This window comes from Chiroxiphia lanceolata, chromosome 6 (genome assembly GCF_009829145.1).
Source record: "Chiroxiphia lanceolata isolate bChiLan1 chromosome 6, bChiLan1.pri, whole genome shotgun sequence".
Classification (NCBI taxonomy): domain Eukaryota; kingdom Metazoa; phylum Chordata; class Aves; order Passeriformes; family Pipridae; genus Chiroxiphia; species Chiroxiphia lanceolata.
In genome coordinates, this window is record NC_045642.1 from 62,101,013 (window position 1) to 62,117,178 (window position 16,166).

At 49.6% G+C, this 16,166-nt stretch overlaps 1 protein-coding gene and 1 long non-coding RNA gene across 6 annotated transcripts in view; one reads left to right on the plus strand and one right to left on the minus strand.

The window, feature by feature from the left end:
- Nucleotides 1-16,166, minus strand: part of SAMD4A (sterile alpha motif domain containing 4A) — a 101,140-nt gene that overhangs the window by 62,023 nt on the left and 22,951 nt on the right. The gene's annotated exons all lie outside the window — the stretch shown is intronic.
- Nucleotides 6,473-9,404, plus strand: LOC116787954. Its single transcript, XR_004357497.1, has 3 exons — nucleotides 6,473-6,649; nucleotides 9,223-9,271; nucleotides 9,395-9,404. It is a non-coding gene; the product is annotated as an uncharacterized LOC116787954 (long non-coding RNA).

Consider the following 16,166-nt stretch of genomic DNA (forward strand, 5'->3'; position numbering starts at 1 on the left):
TCCAGGCTGAACAACCCTTGTACATCTTTCCATGGATCTCCTGCAAATTTGAAGCCACTCCACAGAGATGTAGATCCTCCCTGGCTGAGCTGGACTGTGGCTCTGTATTGTTCAACAGAAACAGGATAACTCACACCTGCTGGGACAATTTCTCACCTCTGGCAGCTGAAACCACGTAAACCAGTTGGATGCTTACAGTCAACAAGTTTCTCCACCCCCTCTGCAGTTCAGTGAAATTGTTTTTAAGATCCTTTGTCTAGAACAACACAGACAGCAATGTTTACTTAAAAACAAACAGGCAGGACAGAAAGTGCTTTTCCTGAGCTTCCCGAGGCACGAGGGTTCTGCTGAACAGCTACAGTAGGTGAGACGACCAAACATCTGAAAGGCTGGAAAAATAGCTTTAGAAAGCATTAGCTCCCACACTTCCATGTAATCAGATACAATGCTAGCCAACAAAATCCTGGGTTTAATAGCCAATCCAAGTTCTCCTTGGCTGGCAGACAAAATTTGCTTTCTGTTTTTTAACTCCAGCATAAGCCACTCCTGAGAAACAGATTTTGCCTGCACCGTATTTTAAACAAGTCAATAAGGGTGTGATTTAGAGGAGTTAGTGCTCAAAGGTTGGGGTGATGTTTTCCCATTTCTCATTGCTGAGCAAATGGCCTGCTCTCACCCACGTGTCTGGCATGTAGGAAGCCCTGTCTAGGGCAGCAGTGTGTGATCCCCCAGTGATTTTTGAATGATTTTCCATCACTCTGAGTAGACATATTCTGTTTTAGAGCCATCCTATTGACACACTTGTTGTGTTAAGCTGCCCTTGCCCTTAAGATCTCCATGTGTGCACAGGTAAGACTCCACATGGAGAAAACAGGGTGTCCATCCAAATGATTCCATGTTATTTGACAGGAGAAGAATCAGGAATTCCACTGGTAGCATCCTTCAAAAAAACCCCACCCATTTCCAGGGCACAAGGAGGACAAGGATACCAACAACCTGGCAATCTTATTTTTATCAGATAAATAGTTTTCAGGCAGGCAGTTACCTGTGAATCCTCAAATAAATATGCAAGACCACCATGATTAAAGGATGATCTGTGCAGCCTCAACTAATACATATATATATAATATTTTATGATCTTACCCATTTTGATAATTGGCCTGTTCAAAACCAAGATTCCTTCTGAAGTGGGAAAGTTGGAGGGTTTAGATTCCTCTCAATGGCTGCATGACCTTTTTATCAAACTTTCCAAATCCACACATGCACAGACAGTGTGTAAGAGCCTGTGACCCAAAGGTGAATATTTCACAGTGTGTCAGTTGTCTAAGGCAGTGGTTGGACTTGATGACCTTAAAGGCCTTTTCCAACCTAAATTATGATTCTATAGGTGTGCACTTCCATAAATACACTGGTTTTGCAAGAAAAGATCATTCTAAAGGACTAAAGACAGAGCATGTGCATTGCTCTGTATGATCACACTACATGAGTGCAGGATGCACAGATATGATTTCTCTGTCTTCACAGGTGAATTAAAAACCCCAACAGGTTGCTAAGAGCCATTTAGGGCTTTATTTTTATTTTATCTTGACCAGCCATCCATGTTCAGGGACAGGATTCCCCAGGACAGACGCCCCGTGGGTGAAGCCCACAGCCCTGGGGCTGGCTGGGCAGGAGGCAGAGCAGCACATCAGATACAGCAAACCCATGACCACGGCTCTAAAAATACGCTCCTGGTATCACGGCAGGCCAGGAATAGACCAGGAAGGGAGGATGGATAAAGCTGTTCTGACAGGATTTTCTTTGTTTTATCTTTTCACACCTCCCCAAGGCTGCAACTGTGAAAGATTAACCCTGTGGGATGAACCTATGTGCCTGGCCCTGGGGGACCTTCTTGTTCCCTGACAGGAGGGTGGGGCCAGGTGGGAGTCAGGATCTGCTCCCAGGGAACAAGGGACAGGACGAGAGGAAATGGCCTCAAGTTGCACCAAAGGACGTTTGGATTGGATATTAGGGAAAACTCTTCATAGAAAGGGTGGTCAGGCATTGGAACAGGCTGCCCAGGGCAGTGGTGGGGTCCCCATCCCCAGACAGATTTAAAAGCTGTGTGGATGTGGCACTTGGGGACAAGCTTAGTGGTGGCCTTGGCAGTGCTGGGCTAACTGCTGGACTCAATGATCATAAAGGTCTTTTTCAAACTACACAATTCCACAAATCCATGATTTCTGTAACATCTTTCACTGTCTTCCCTGGCTGAAGGGACCAAACCCCCTCTTGAAAGCCCACAGTTATTGGTCTGCTTGTTGCAGCGCGGAGAGGGAAAAGAGTGAGACCTGTCTCGAATATGCAGGGCTGAGTATGAAGAAATGTCCCTTCAGGTGCTGCATAAAGGGCACTTCACAGGGAAGAAATAAAGAGAGATCACAGCCACTGCCAGGCATCCTAAGGGCCTGCCATGAGGCTGGAATATCCTGCCTTCTCCCTGAAAACAGATTCACAACATGCATTCTGAGACAAGGCTGGAGCAAGAAACACGGTAGGTCTGGGGAGAGACCCAGCTTAGAAAAACCAACCCACAAAAAACCCCTCTATGAGATCCATCAGTTGATGGGAGGGCCAGGAGGGGCTGAACTGAGGTCATTTACTCTTATTGGCTGAATTAGGAGACTAAAGGTAAGTTCACAGGAGGTGAGCCCAGCCCCCTGGCCAGCAGCAGCTCCACCAGGTACCCTCTGGGAAGCTGACATTCCCATGCTGAACCCCATGCTGAGTCCACCCAAACCCCTGGTAAGCTGCTGCAAAGGTGTTAAACACACCACGAGATAAAAACCCAAACTCCACCTCCAGCCTGAATGTCTCCAACATCCACTTCCAACCTTTCATGATCTTAAAACCAGCTCCTGCCCTCTGCTGAAACCACCTGTGTTGGTATTTATGGATGGATGCACCAATTCCTTGTGTCCTCGTGGATAAACTAAGTGACTGAGTCTCCTCAATCAATCCCCCAAACACAGGCTGCCACAGGGACTTCTCCCAGGTGCACCACCCCCTGACAGGGGACTAACAGAGATTTATCCCTCAGGCAGCACATCTTTTATTCACCCTGTCACCCCTGTCCACTGAGCCCGCATTGGCAAAGGCTGAATTTAACATCTTTCTCCAGTGCACCTCTGCTTAATATGCAAATCAGACAAATCAACTTTTCATTCAAGTTCATCAGCATTTAAACGAGGGCGAGTCCCTGCAGGGGTTGGACTCGAAGCCTGAGGACAAGGGGAGGAATTACAAAAATCAACACCCATGGTATTGATCACAAACTCAGCAGGTCCATCACTCTCCAGATCAGTGTCTCCAGTAGCTGATCCTCTCCTAACCTGCAGTCAACACACCTTCCCCGAGCCTTGGGTTTGCTACAAGGGGATTTATTACAAGATGTGGAGGGAAGGACCCTCCCATCCTTCCCTGCTGGAGGCATGCAGTCCGTGTGCAACTCTGGAACTCAGCGTTCCAGGTGAGAAGTGACCCCCAGCACGTGAGGTGCAACAGCACAGAGGAGCCTCACCTTTGCTTAGAATCATAAAATCACAAAGGCTGGAAAAGCCCTCTAAGATCACCAAGTCCAGCTGTTCCCCCAGCACTGCCAAGGCCACCACTAACCCATGTCCCCAAGTGCCACATCTACATGGCTTTTAAATCCCTCCAGGGATGGGGACTCCACCACCGCCCTGGGAAGCTTGTTCCAATGCTTGCCAAAAAAAATGCTCACAGAGACACTCAGAGAGGTGAAAAGCTTGCTCCCACCTCCACACCCACATGGCAAATTCAACTGATCTCCTTTGGCAGAGGGTTTTGCACAGCCCCTTGCTGCCTCCATGAGCACTCCCAGATCTCCTCCTCATTCCTGTCTCCCTGCTTTTTCCTGCTCCTGACTCCTAAAGAGCACAGGGGCTGGATTGCAGCAGAACCCTGACTCTGAGTGCCAGTGGGAGACGGGACATGTCCTGCCAGCGCATCACTGCCCAAAGAAATTAGGGAATTAGGGAAAAGTCCAAAGAGGCTACAATCAGGCTGTGTAGGGACCTGCTTTGTGTCTGTGCTTCCAGGTGAAAAGCCGAACCACCAGCAGGCGAGCGAGGAGACGGGGATGAAACAGGGCTCCTTATCCCCCCCTCCCTTCTTCTTCAAGGGCTGCAAAAGTGCCTGAAAATAGAACATTTTGTAATGGCAAAAAAAAAAAAAAAAGTTAAAGCAGCAGAACTGGGTCAATCAGCAAACGGGCTGATTTAAGAGCGAAGTCGCAGCGTTCGTAATGGGCTAAAAACGGCGCTGATGCGCTGCCGAGAAGGAATATAATTAAGAGGCTTTTTAAAGCGGCGCTTCCCCACCCCAGCCACAGAAATCACAGCTCACACTACCAGAATTGCTTCCACCTCATGGAGCAGGAATGCGCTGGCGTGCCGCAAGCTGGCCGAAGAATGCGGAGTTTCCGTGGGCCGGGAGAAGATCCCGAACGGCAGCGGTTCCCGGCATTCCTTCGTGGGTACATCACTGCTATCCAGTTATAAGGCACAGCAACGGAAATGGGGCTGGGGAGGGGGGGGGGATATCTGACGTTTTGGTGTTTAAGGAAGGGGGCTGGGAAAGCTGGTGTGTAGCCCAGTGGGTGAGGGAATGAAACAGAGATTAAATAATGGGATGGGTGATGGGGTGCCTCTCACTGGAGGCTCTTCCCGGGGATGTCCCGGGAGGACCTAAGGAGTACTTATATAAGGAACACACCTTCCAACAGTTCATTCAAGAACGAGCTTCTTGGAAGAAAACTTTGCCCTAATTAGGAGCAGATGGCCCAACCCGAGCAGGCAGCGGGCACGGCTCGGGAACTGCTGAGCGGAGAAACTCTGTCCCCGCACTACCCAAAGGGTCACACCAGCAAACCCTCTGCCCCCCTTCGGACACCAAACCCAAACCGGTGCCTCACAGAGGAACAGAACTTTCCTGGATTCTCCCACGGCTGTACAACAGAACCACAGAATTATTTAGGTTGGAAAAGACCTTTAAGATCGATTCCAACCCCAAGCAGGTCCTGTGCCCCTCAAAGTCTGCTAGAGCCAAAGGGCCGTAAGGTCGACTACGGATCCCACAGCTCCGGAAACCCGGCAAATAGTTGGGGTGAAGCCATTGCTCCATGTCCAAGGACACCGTCACGCTTTGGAAGCATCTCTGGGGACATCCCCACCCACTCTGCCCTGCCAGAGAGGAGCAGAGTGGATGAGTCAGACCCAGAAAGTTCATTCCCTCGACTTCTGCTCCTTGCTGCAATTAATCTTTGGGGTAATTAGATAAGCAGCCATCCCTCTAAACTTAGAGCTAAACTGTGTGTGGCACCATCCACCTTGGGGCTGGTGACCTCCTTCCTAATAGACACCTCCTTCCTCATAGACACCTCCTTCCCCATCCCACGGTGACACCCCTTTTTCCTCTCCATCTGTCCCAAACACAAAGTGATTTGGGACCAAGGAAAGCTCCACATCAGCTGTGGGTGATAGGGGTGAGAGGAAAAGGAGGGGACACAAAAAGCGGGGCAGAGAGAGCTAGTTGCTCCTCTTGAGAAACCCCAATTACCCCAGTTTGAGCTACTCCACCTCCCTCTAAATATCCCAGCACGGAGCTGGCGCATCAGACGTGCCAAGCCCCAGCAGCTCCCCGCTGGAAAATTTTGGCTGGTGCCTCCCCCTCCCTCCACACAAAACCCTCGCTCTCCCTCTCTCGCAGGCACGCACAGGGAAAGGGAGGGAGAGCAGAGCAGAAACCACAAGCAAATGTTCTGGTGCAGTATTTCCCCTCCTCAGACCGTCCGTCCTACTTGAGATTGGAATCGTGTTTAAGGAATTTAAAAAAAAAAAAAAGAAAAAAAAAAGGCAAAGCCCTTCCCCTGTGCCAGAGGCGGCTCCAGCGGGACAGGCTGCTCTCGCTCACCAGAGCAAACACAGGTCCCTCCACAAGAGCTTCCACAAGCTGGAAAATAATTAAACATCACTGGGAAATCTAGTATTTTTTTTCTTTTTTTATAATATGGAAAAAATAATCGTGGCAGACGATATACGCTGGGAAACCTCCAAGAGTTTGACCTTTAGCTGAGCAGCGAGGACAGTCAGGCAAGTATGCCTGAGGACTGCATACACATGCAAAGGAGCTCCAGAGGATTTTCCAAACCCTCCACAAACAAACCGCACATCTCCTTAAAAAAAAAAAAAAGAAATATTTTCTCTATTTGCCTGTCAGGGGATGCTCAAGTCAGGGTTACACAAGGCACTACCCAACCCTACACTGCACTCTGGGAGGGTTTATTTCATGTGGACTCTCAGCTGAATAGGAGGAATGAGCCTCTCCCCTAATTTTAAGGAAAAAGGAAAATGAAGGTTTAGATTCCTCATTACTCCAAGGAATCTTTTCATTGCTCTGACAATCAAAAGGAGTGCAGGGAAGCGTGGAGGAGAAATCCATTCATCTTCTGAGGGTCCTTGGCTCAGCCAAAATGAGATGATTCAGCTTAAACCCAAAAACCCTCACAGCGAAGCGACAACCAAACCCACGCTTGTCATGGAACGATGCAGGGGACTCAACCCTTATCTCTGGAAAACTGGGATCAGAGGTAACCAACCCGATGTGACCGTTTCCATCCCGCCTCCCCTACGGCGGCTGGAGCTGCACAATGTTTCCAGCGCTTTGGAAAAATAGTTTCAGGTTCTGCTGCCTCTATCTTGGCACTGAAACCAAGTTTCCATTAGTGAAAGGCTGAGGGATGATTTCACTTCAGAGCTGAAATGGGGAAACCAGCAAAATGAGTAAGATGCAGCTCAACATACGCCGGGGTCTTTGTCATAAGCCTGTGCTGAAGAATGGGGGTGTATCAGCTTTTTTTTGGGGGGGACAAAACACCAAAAACACAGAGGGAGGTGCTTTTAAAGAGGATTTCTGGTCTGTGTTCCATCTAATCCACCACTGTCAGGGATCATCTGGGATGGAGTGGGATAGCTGGTGTGGGGGAAACAGCCCAGGAGGGTGCAGGAGTACCCCAGGATGGGCAGGGGTATGGGGAAGAAGGGATCCAGCCCGGGAGAACACCTCTGGATCCAACAGGGTCTCCCCAGGCAGCAAAGGTGCAGGAAGGCAGCAGACAGGGAAGACAGGGAAGCTGATCTCCGACCGGCTGCCAACGGACGCCGAGGTTATTCACGTCCAAACAAATAATTCTTCTATAAATAACACGGCTGCTCCGACTTCCTGAGCGAAACCCTTCTTTTCTGGAGCTCCCAGAGGTGGTGGAAGGAAATGGCGTCGGCTCGAGGAGCTCCTTGCAGGCGGTGGAACCCCCCAGCACCCGTGGGGGGGGATCACAGACCGGCTCCCCCAGAGCTGTCCCCGTCCCCCCCCCGAGCCGGCTCACGCACGTGGGACACGCACCAGCTGCCCTGCAGAGCAGCTCAGTGCACCTCAAGGACAAAAAAACCCTTGTTTTTCCTTCTTTCCCGACTTTTTTCCTTCTTTTCGTGCCACAACAATGAGCTTTGCAGTGGAAACCTTTAAGTGACAGCTCCTCACGTGCGTTAAAGAGGCACCTTTCTGGCACCGCTTCTCTGGCCGAGCACAGCAAAGGCACCTTGGAGCCAAAAAAGCATCAAGAATCGTCCTTGGAGAGGAGCCAGAAGGTGCTGCCAGCATCTCCAGGCAGCAGGGACGCAACAGGGACCCAGGCCAGGCAGGAGACGGAGCTGGGAAAGGCGCAGGTATTCCTTGGATCCTCTTGTCTTTGGAGCATCTCGGTTCATGTTGCTGCTGGGCTGCCTGGAGGAGCCACGAGCCTCCCCACTGCCATGGGTATGGAACAGCAGTGGTCAGGTGTGCCTGAGCCCTGCCCTGAGGGAGCCACGAGGCTGCTCCCAAAACCTCCTGCTTCCTGAGACACAGCCATCTGTCTAGACAGAGGACATTCCTCGCTCTCCACCAGCCCAGTGGCTGGTATGAGCCATGTCCTCACTTGCCAAGGGCGGGATCCAAGGTGAAATCCAACAGGGAAGAATCCTAATCCTCCCAGGAAAGTCAAGGATGCCTCAAGAAGATGTTTTGGCACCTGCATTCCCTGGACCACAGGGGGTTCAGCAGGAGAATGCCCGGGTGTCTCCTCTAGCCCCAGGAGCTCTCCATGGAGAGGTCACATCTGGCAAGATACCTTGGACACCTGGGATAACCAAGTGCCTGTCTAGATGCCCAGGAGGACACTTGCTAGGGTGGAAACATCCCTGGAAGTGTCCAAGGCAAGACTGGATGGGACTTGGAGCAACCTGGTCTAGTGGAAGGTGTCCCTGCCCGTGGCAGGGGGTTGGAACAAGATGAGTTTTAAGGACCCTTCCCACCCAAACCATTCTGGGATTCCATGAAACCAAGCCCCTGAGAGCAAAGGATGGATCCTGCACCATTGCCCAGCCTTAAGAAGCTACTGCAGCTGGAGATGTCAGGAAAAATGAGATATCCCATCTCCGGACATCCAGAGCTTCAGAGAAAAACACACAAGATCTTCTCCAAGGGGTCTGACCCACATCCTCTTCTCTTCAGGAGAAAACCAGCACAGGTGATATTTCAAAGCAGAACAGCAAAACTGGCTTTTTTTCCTTCTGCTTTCAAGGAAAACCAGGCATCTGAGGCACACAAAGGCCTGAGTGCTTCTTCTCCTGTGCAGCTATTCTGTAACTACAACTGCCCACAGGTTCCTAAGCCTTTGAACATTTGAGTCCCACTGACTTGTAACAGGTTGCAGACATGAAGTTATTTAAAGCACTTGTAAAATATTAATTGACATTTGCCTTATAGAGGGGGGGAAAAAGGGAAGAGACAGAGACAGGAACCCCAGGGATCCAGACGATCCAATTTTAGGCACCTAATTAAAATTAAATTTCAATTAATTTCCAGTTACTTTATTTTAAACTTATTTTGTGGTTTTTTTTTTTGTTAGTTGCCTAAAAATGAGTCTGTCCCTTTGGTTGCTTTTCAATTAAATATCATCCTGACACTCGAATTGATGCTTTTATTTGCTAACTCTGGGGTTATTCAAAATCCCTACACATTTAATTCAAGGACTTCAAGAGAACTTGACAGACAGTCCCCACCTCCCTTTTTCACTACGTTGGGGATGATGAATCATTATATTTACTACTATTTTCTTCGCAGTGACGTGTTAAACTTCACTCAAGTGGAAACCGAAGAGCGGAATGACAAGGTGGCTTTGGTGCTGTGGGAATACTTAGGGAGAAAACAATGAGATCAAAGCTTACTTTGCTTGTATTGTGCTTTGTAATTTTTTCTAAGTTATTTTTTCTTCTTACTTTTTTTGTCTGGTCAGTCTCAAGAGTTTAGAAGCAACAGATCTTTCCTTAACCTGGGGGTTGAAGAGGGAAACATCCTCGGCCTCGTCTCAGCCCTGATGATTTTCTTTGCTTTGAAGGGACCAGCCATGGAACAGAACTGGTCAATTCAGCCAAAAGGAGGAAAATTTAGCACTTCAATGACCTCTTTACAGATACTTCCATATAAACTCCTCACCCCCAGCAGTTTGACTTGAAAACTCTGGCAGCAAAGAAGCAGCACCTGAATATTTAATGTGAAGCACAGCAACTCATCCCGGTTATGTTTTTACATTAAAGAAGGTTGTCATCACATGGAGTCTAATTTTCATTCTTTCCCTGCAAAAAAAATATGCCTTAAATAAAAATTAAGAAAGCCCTGTTTGTTTATCTGCCTTTTTCTCTGTTTACATCCCACACTTAGCCTGAATTCCCCAGCATTATACAAAGGCTGGGAGCTGCTGCGGAGAAGCCGGATGGCTGATGCTGTGATAAATACCTGGAGGCTCTCTGCCATCACTAATGAGTGAAAATATGTATAGAAGTAGGAAAAAAAAAAAAAAAAAAAAAGCTTTCCAGAAGTTGGAGTTACAGTGCTCATCTCTGGAAGCATTCCCACTCGTTTTTGGAAGCATGCACGCCGGGGGGGAAAAAAAAAGAATCCAAGAGAACCTGTGGGCGTCTGAAGCCACCTCAGCTTTGAGAGACTGAAGATCTGGTTTAAAATTGGCAAAAACATCCTTCTGCAGAAAGACAAACTGCAGACAGACATGATTCAGTGCTGCTCAGGAGTAAACCTGCACCAGGGATGTTTGCAGGGAAAGGAAAACAGAGGATGTGACAGCAGAGAGGGAGCAAGAAGAAGTGCCCCAGGAAGCTCTGCATCAGATTCCTTGCACTTTGCAATGGGGAATAGGTTTTTTCCTGAAGGCATTGCTGACATGTCAAGTATGTCTTCTTTACCTCTTTCCTCCCCCACAAAAAACCCCAACAAGCACTGGTTTAAATCAGAGCTGCTTCTGTTCTGAACAGGGAGTTCCTGGTCACTCCAAGATCTCTCCTTCCGTAGGATCTGACGTTCATCCCTGCACTTACTGCTTGAGTGCAGCCACTCCGGGGTCACGGTGACAGATGCAGTTGCAGAGAAAACTGAATATCCAATAAACAACTCAGTAAAGTGACTTCCCTGTGCCAGTCCATTACATGTTCTTCCCAGGATAAGCTCCATGCTGCCGCACCAGGCTGGAGCCCCGGGCGATGTGACCGGCTCCCAATGGAGCTGAGCCAGGATTGCAGGGAGCAGCAGGAGCTGTGGCTGTGCCAGATCATCAGTGACTTACCCAGGAGCACACAGGGGAACTGGTGGCTGATGACAGCAAATAAAACATCCCCACCGAGCCCAAGATGGGCACAGCAGGAGCTCCGACCTCAGGGAGTGGTGACTCCGCAGCCGGCGCTCGGATGTCCTCGATGCCACATGACAGTGTTGTGCCTGGCAGCTCTTTCCAGACACACCAGCCTGGAGCAGAGCAGCACGGCCCCAGGGGTGACACAAGAACCTCAGGAGGCAGGACACAGCCTTGTGTGGTGCTCAGGGTGCTGGGGAAAGGGAATGGAAAAGATGCCAGCTCCCAAACATCCTATGTGTGCTCCCTGGGCTGACACCCATGCGGGGGGTTCAGTTTGGGAGGGGACAGGGACCCTGTCACAGCCTCCTGCATGGCTACAGCAGGGACAAGGCCTGCCAGACTATGAGGTCTCATTTAAATCAATAAAGGAGCAAAGATGCACGTTGTGTTGGGGGTTTTTGGGGGCTTGTTTTTTGTGTGCACAGTTGAGTGACACTATCGGGTCTAAAATCACTTCTGCATAGTTTCGAATTGCATGTACCTTCGGTACAAGGAGCTGAAAGATTCCTGGCACCAGAACATGCCCCAGAGGACTGAAATCCTACATTTCCTGCCCCCAAAGGCTTTTCAACCCCTGGCAGACCATGGGCATTGCACGAGCCAAAACCAGGCTCCTGGTCCCCCTTCACCAGGGGATGGCCAGTTCCTCCCTTCAGCACAGTGACCACTCCGATGTAAAGGGCCACAAAAGAGAAGAAAAACCACCTGCCCCATCCAGCAAAAACTGGTTTAAAAACCAATGGAATAGGCAAGAAGTTACCACTCCCTTCAAATCACTAATGTGCAGCCCGAGAAACAATGTCAGCAAAACTGCAAAGCAAACGCCGATTTTTGTTTTTAAACCGTGCGAGCAGCAGTTCTTCAAAATCCAGCTTTTCCCCAGTTTTGTTTTCCTTGTGAAATCTGTCAGTTTGAATCATTTCTCCGGATCAGGAAAAGTGCTTTCTGATCCTCCATCCCCAAACCCGACAGTTTTGCTCTAACGCCTTTAGAAAGAAAGGAAAAAGAAAAAAAAAATCTTTCTGTTCTCTTACTCCATCCTCAAAGAGGCTGGTTTGATTCCTGATGCTCCAGCATATTTCTGTCTTTTACCACACTTCAAGGCTATTTTTTCCCTGCCAAAGTATGCAAGAAAAAGCAACACAAGCCCTGCAGCTTTGGGGGAAGGGCCAGCCCTGCAGCTCTTATTATCTTTGGATGGGAAGAGGGAGAGAGAGACAGAGACGTTGTTAATGCCTCAGATATTTCTAGAGCCTACCACTGTCCCACCAAGGAAGTCTGAAACATAAAATGCCATTGGAAACATCACATGGGGCATTAAAAAAATCCAGTGTAAGAGCCTAATTTGTTTTATTATCAGCATCTGGAGGTTTTTAGGTGCAGCCAGCTTGAAGATCATCCTGGTTATGCAGCTCACGTGCAGCTCTTTACAACTGAAACCAGCACCAAACCTTCACCTGGGGGGGTCACAAGCTCCTAAACACATCTCTGGTATTAAACATTTTATGGACTTGAAGGTTCCCTTGCACACCTGGGATGTGATGTGACATCCAGCTGCACATCCAGCCAGGGGAAAGGCGAGATGGGGCAAAACTCCAGGTCTGGGTCACTCCCCTACTGCTGACAATACAAAGTGTGGAGTCTGTGCACGTTGTTATTTTGTGGGATTAATCCCATCCCCTCAGCCCTGAGCAGCAAACACAGAACTGCCAAGTGCAGTCTACATCAACTCCAGCCACCATGGTTGTGATGATCCATCACCCCTAAACCCACAGTCCAACCACATGGATGCTCTTCTCCAATGATACATTTAAAATGGGGGGTGATATTAATTGTTCTGCTGAAAACTCAGACAGAGAGCGAGCAAAGCTTCAAGATTCACTTACTTCCCCCAGAACAAGACACCAAGTCCTGCAATCTGTTATCCATTAGAAAAGAAGTAGCCCAAAGAGATTCCCATTGTTCTCCTGCTTCTGGGCGTCGGTTTCCCAAACTTACATGTCAAGCCCGGTGGGTCTGGATGGAACCCAAGGAAGTGCCCAGAAATGCCGGGCTTTTGGAAAATCAGAGTTTGTACTTGGAAAGCATCACTTTATAGGCCTTGCTACCGAGAGGATTTCCCACACATCCCGTCTGAATGATCCCAGCACAAATCCCCTGTCAGGCTGAGGATGAGGCACCATGTAGGTCACAGATTAAGGGACACAGGAACCATATGGGAATGGCAGGAGTTCTGACAATGCACACACTGATTATCCTTAAACCTTCCCAACTTCAGCAACAAGTGACCCAGGAGCGTGGATGGCAGAGCAGGTAAATAGAATGAGAGATTCAGAAACCAGGATGGTTTGGGTTGGAAGGGACCTTAAAGACCATCTTGTTCCAACCCCCTGCCATGGGCAGAGACACCTTCTACTAGACCAGGTTGCTCCAAGCCCTGTCCTGGCCTTGGACACTTCCAGGGATCCAGGGGCAGCCACAGCTTCTCTGGGCAACCCGTGCCAGTGTCTCACCACCCTCCCAGCCACCAATTCCTTCCCAATATCCCATCTAACCCTGCCCTGTGGCAGTGGGAAGCCATTCCCCCTTGTCCTGTCCCTCCAGGCACTTGTCCAAAGTGCCTCTCCAGCCCTCCTGGTGCCCCTTTAGGCACTGGAAGGGGCTTTAAGGTCTCCCTGGAGCCTTCTCTTCTTCAGGTTGAACAGTCCCAATTCTCTCAGCCTTTCCTCAGGAGATGTGGTCCAGGCCTTTTACCATCTTCATGGCCCTAGAATATCCCCAACTCCGTGCTCCTCACATCCCTGGGGCATCCCCAGCCATCAGCCCCCTTCAGTACAACCAAAGCAAAGCTCTCAGGTTTTCATCCACAGCTCCATAAAACAACGGGCATCTGTTCACCGACTCCGACACGACACAAACCCAGACTTTACAGAGTTTATCCAAAGCAATTCTTTCCAACTCAGGAAAACCGAGGCTCTCCTGGCTGAAGGACAGTCCATGCTGTTGCTCTGCACGTCCTGCAGTCCTGCAAACTGCCCCGAGCAAACGGCAAAAATGCTGATTTTTTTTTTTTTTTTCCCTTTTGATCAGCATCTCGCTGAGATGGTCTCACAGGAGGAGTCTAGCTCGGCTCTGGAGACCCAAGAGGAACAGGATTTGCTGTGCCCATGGTTTGGGAAACCCCTCCTACCCCTCCACAGATGTTCCTCCAAACAGAACTGCTAACTGAGCCGACACCTCCCCGTCCGGATGAACATATGGCTGTGCTTGTACCAGTGCTGCCTTCATCGTCCCCACAGGTGCTCTAAGGACAGGCTGGACCACAGAAGGACCATTACAGACCTTTTTATGGAAAAAAAATAGCCTTTGGGGTTTATTTTTCCCCCTGCAGAGCCTGCCCATCCCTGCAGTGTCTGGTTATGAGCCCCGGAGCCGTGGTCCAGGTGCCCGGCTTGAGGACACAAGCCATCCCCTGCTTCCCTGGGTATCCAGCTGGAAAAGGTCCAGAGAGCTCTAATTAACCAAACTGCTCGTTTACCTTCACAGAGCTGCTTTTCTCAAGGGCTCCACCGGAGATGAGGGAGGGATGCTGTGCCCTGTGGGGGCAGATGGATGCAGAGCTGTCAGCTCACACAGGTGCCAGCACAAACCAGCCTCTCCAATGGCTTCATGGAAAGGGGGACAAAAGGGAGAGTCGGGAACACAAAACCTCACTGAGGCAGGAGCAGCTCCACCAACCCCCCCAAACACACCAGGAAGGGGTTTGCCAAGGGATGCTCCTGGATCCCAGGCTTGCCACGAATCGCTCCTCCTTTCCTCAAGGGTACTCAGGTCTCATTATACATAATCCCAGCTCCTTCAAAGATAAGGTTTTATCATATGAAAGGAAGAAGCAACCACTAGAAAAAGGACTCCCCAGATGAAAAGGGATCAGGGAGCCCATATAAGACTCTCCTCCAGAGGGAAACAAGCCGACTATGGAGCCACAAACAGGAGAGAACACGGATAACAAGGCACATGTGGGAGAGAAAAGGGAGCTACGGTTAAAAATAAATTAAAAAAAAGCAAAAGGCAGGAAAGTGGGACATAAAAAGAAACCCCACCAGGAGTGATGCAGAGCTGGCTTTCAGTGCTCCAGCCCTTGTGTTTTCTGGCCTTATTTACGAAACACAAATAATCCAGCCTTCTCCGTAAGCAGCCAGATCCGGTGGAATTACATGTCTGAATACCCTCGGTAAACAGATGGGAAGCTGTGGAAACACAGCTTAAGGCAATGTGTGCTAACAAGGGGGCCTTTATCACCCAACCTGGCAGAGGGAAACCCGCTGGCCCCGGCTGAAGTCCCTGCAACTGGTGTGTTCCATCGGCTCCGAGCGGGATACCCCTGGCTGCACTCATTTATTTTCCCCTCTTGTGATGCAGACGGGACCCACTGGAAACAGGCGAGGAAAAGGGATGCTGCTACCCAACACTTCATGGGGCAGGAGAAGGGGTGGTGAGAGCAAAACATGCCGGAACCACCTTCCCCCTCAGCGCTGAGCACCTGCCTCATCTCCGGATGAAATCCCTGACACGTCCCACCGGCGAGGACAGGCATGGGAGAGAGGATTTCCTGCCCGAGGAGCACATCACCCACCGGAGAGAGCAGCAGGCAAGAGCTGACCCCATTTCACAGAGCTGCTGGAAAATGCTGAAATCAAATCCAGCTCACCCAGAAAGCGGGAGCTCGGCTCCAGGAATGAGGGAGCGCAGTCGTCTGGCCAGACTGGAGGATCAGCATGCTCCCTCCTGGCCGCGGGATCTAAGGATGTGAAAGTATTTTCCAGACCAAAAACATACTCATTTATTTTCAAAGATCTCCTATTAAGGAGAGCCCTGTTCCTACAGGGACAAACTCCCACCTCTGCCGAGAAGTTGCTCCAAGCCTTTTTTTGCAAGGAAGCCTCAGGGCAGAGGGGTCTGTGGAATAATTCCTCCTTTACCCACCATCTGCACGGGTGAGGCAAAGGCTCCCTGCATGCAGGATGAGTGGGAGGAATCACATTTTTTGGCCAAGATGGCCACATCCAGGCACCCCCCAAAGCAGAAATCCCAATCCCCATCTCTCCCTCCTTCACCCACATGAAGGATGGCAAAGCCACTGCAGCCTCCTGCTTCCACGGTGTGCTCAAAATGAATTATTGTTATACTCAGTCCCAATAAATTCCTGCGCTCAGCTCAGACACCTCAGCTCTTATTTGTTTCCAGCAAGAAGCATTCCAGGCTACTCTTGATCAAAAAGAAAATAACCCATGAAATTCAGGTGGAGTTTTATTTATGTTTTGCTACCCAAAGAAACTTTCCTTCCGTTTAAACCTTGCTG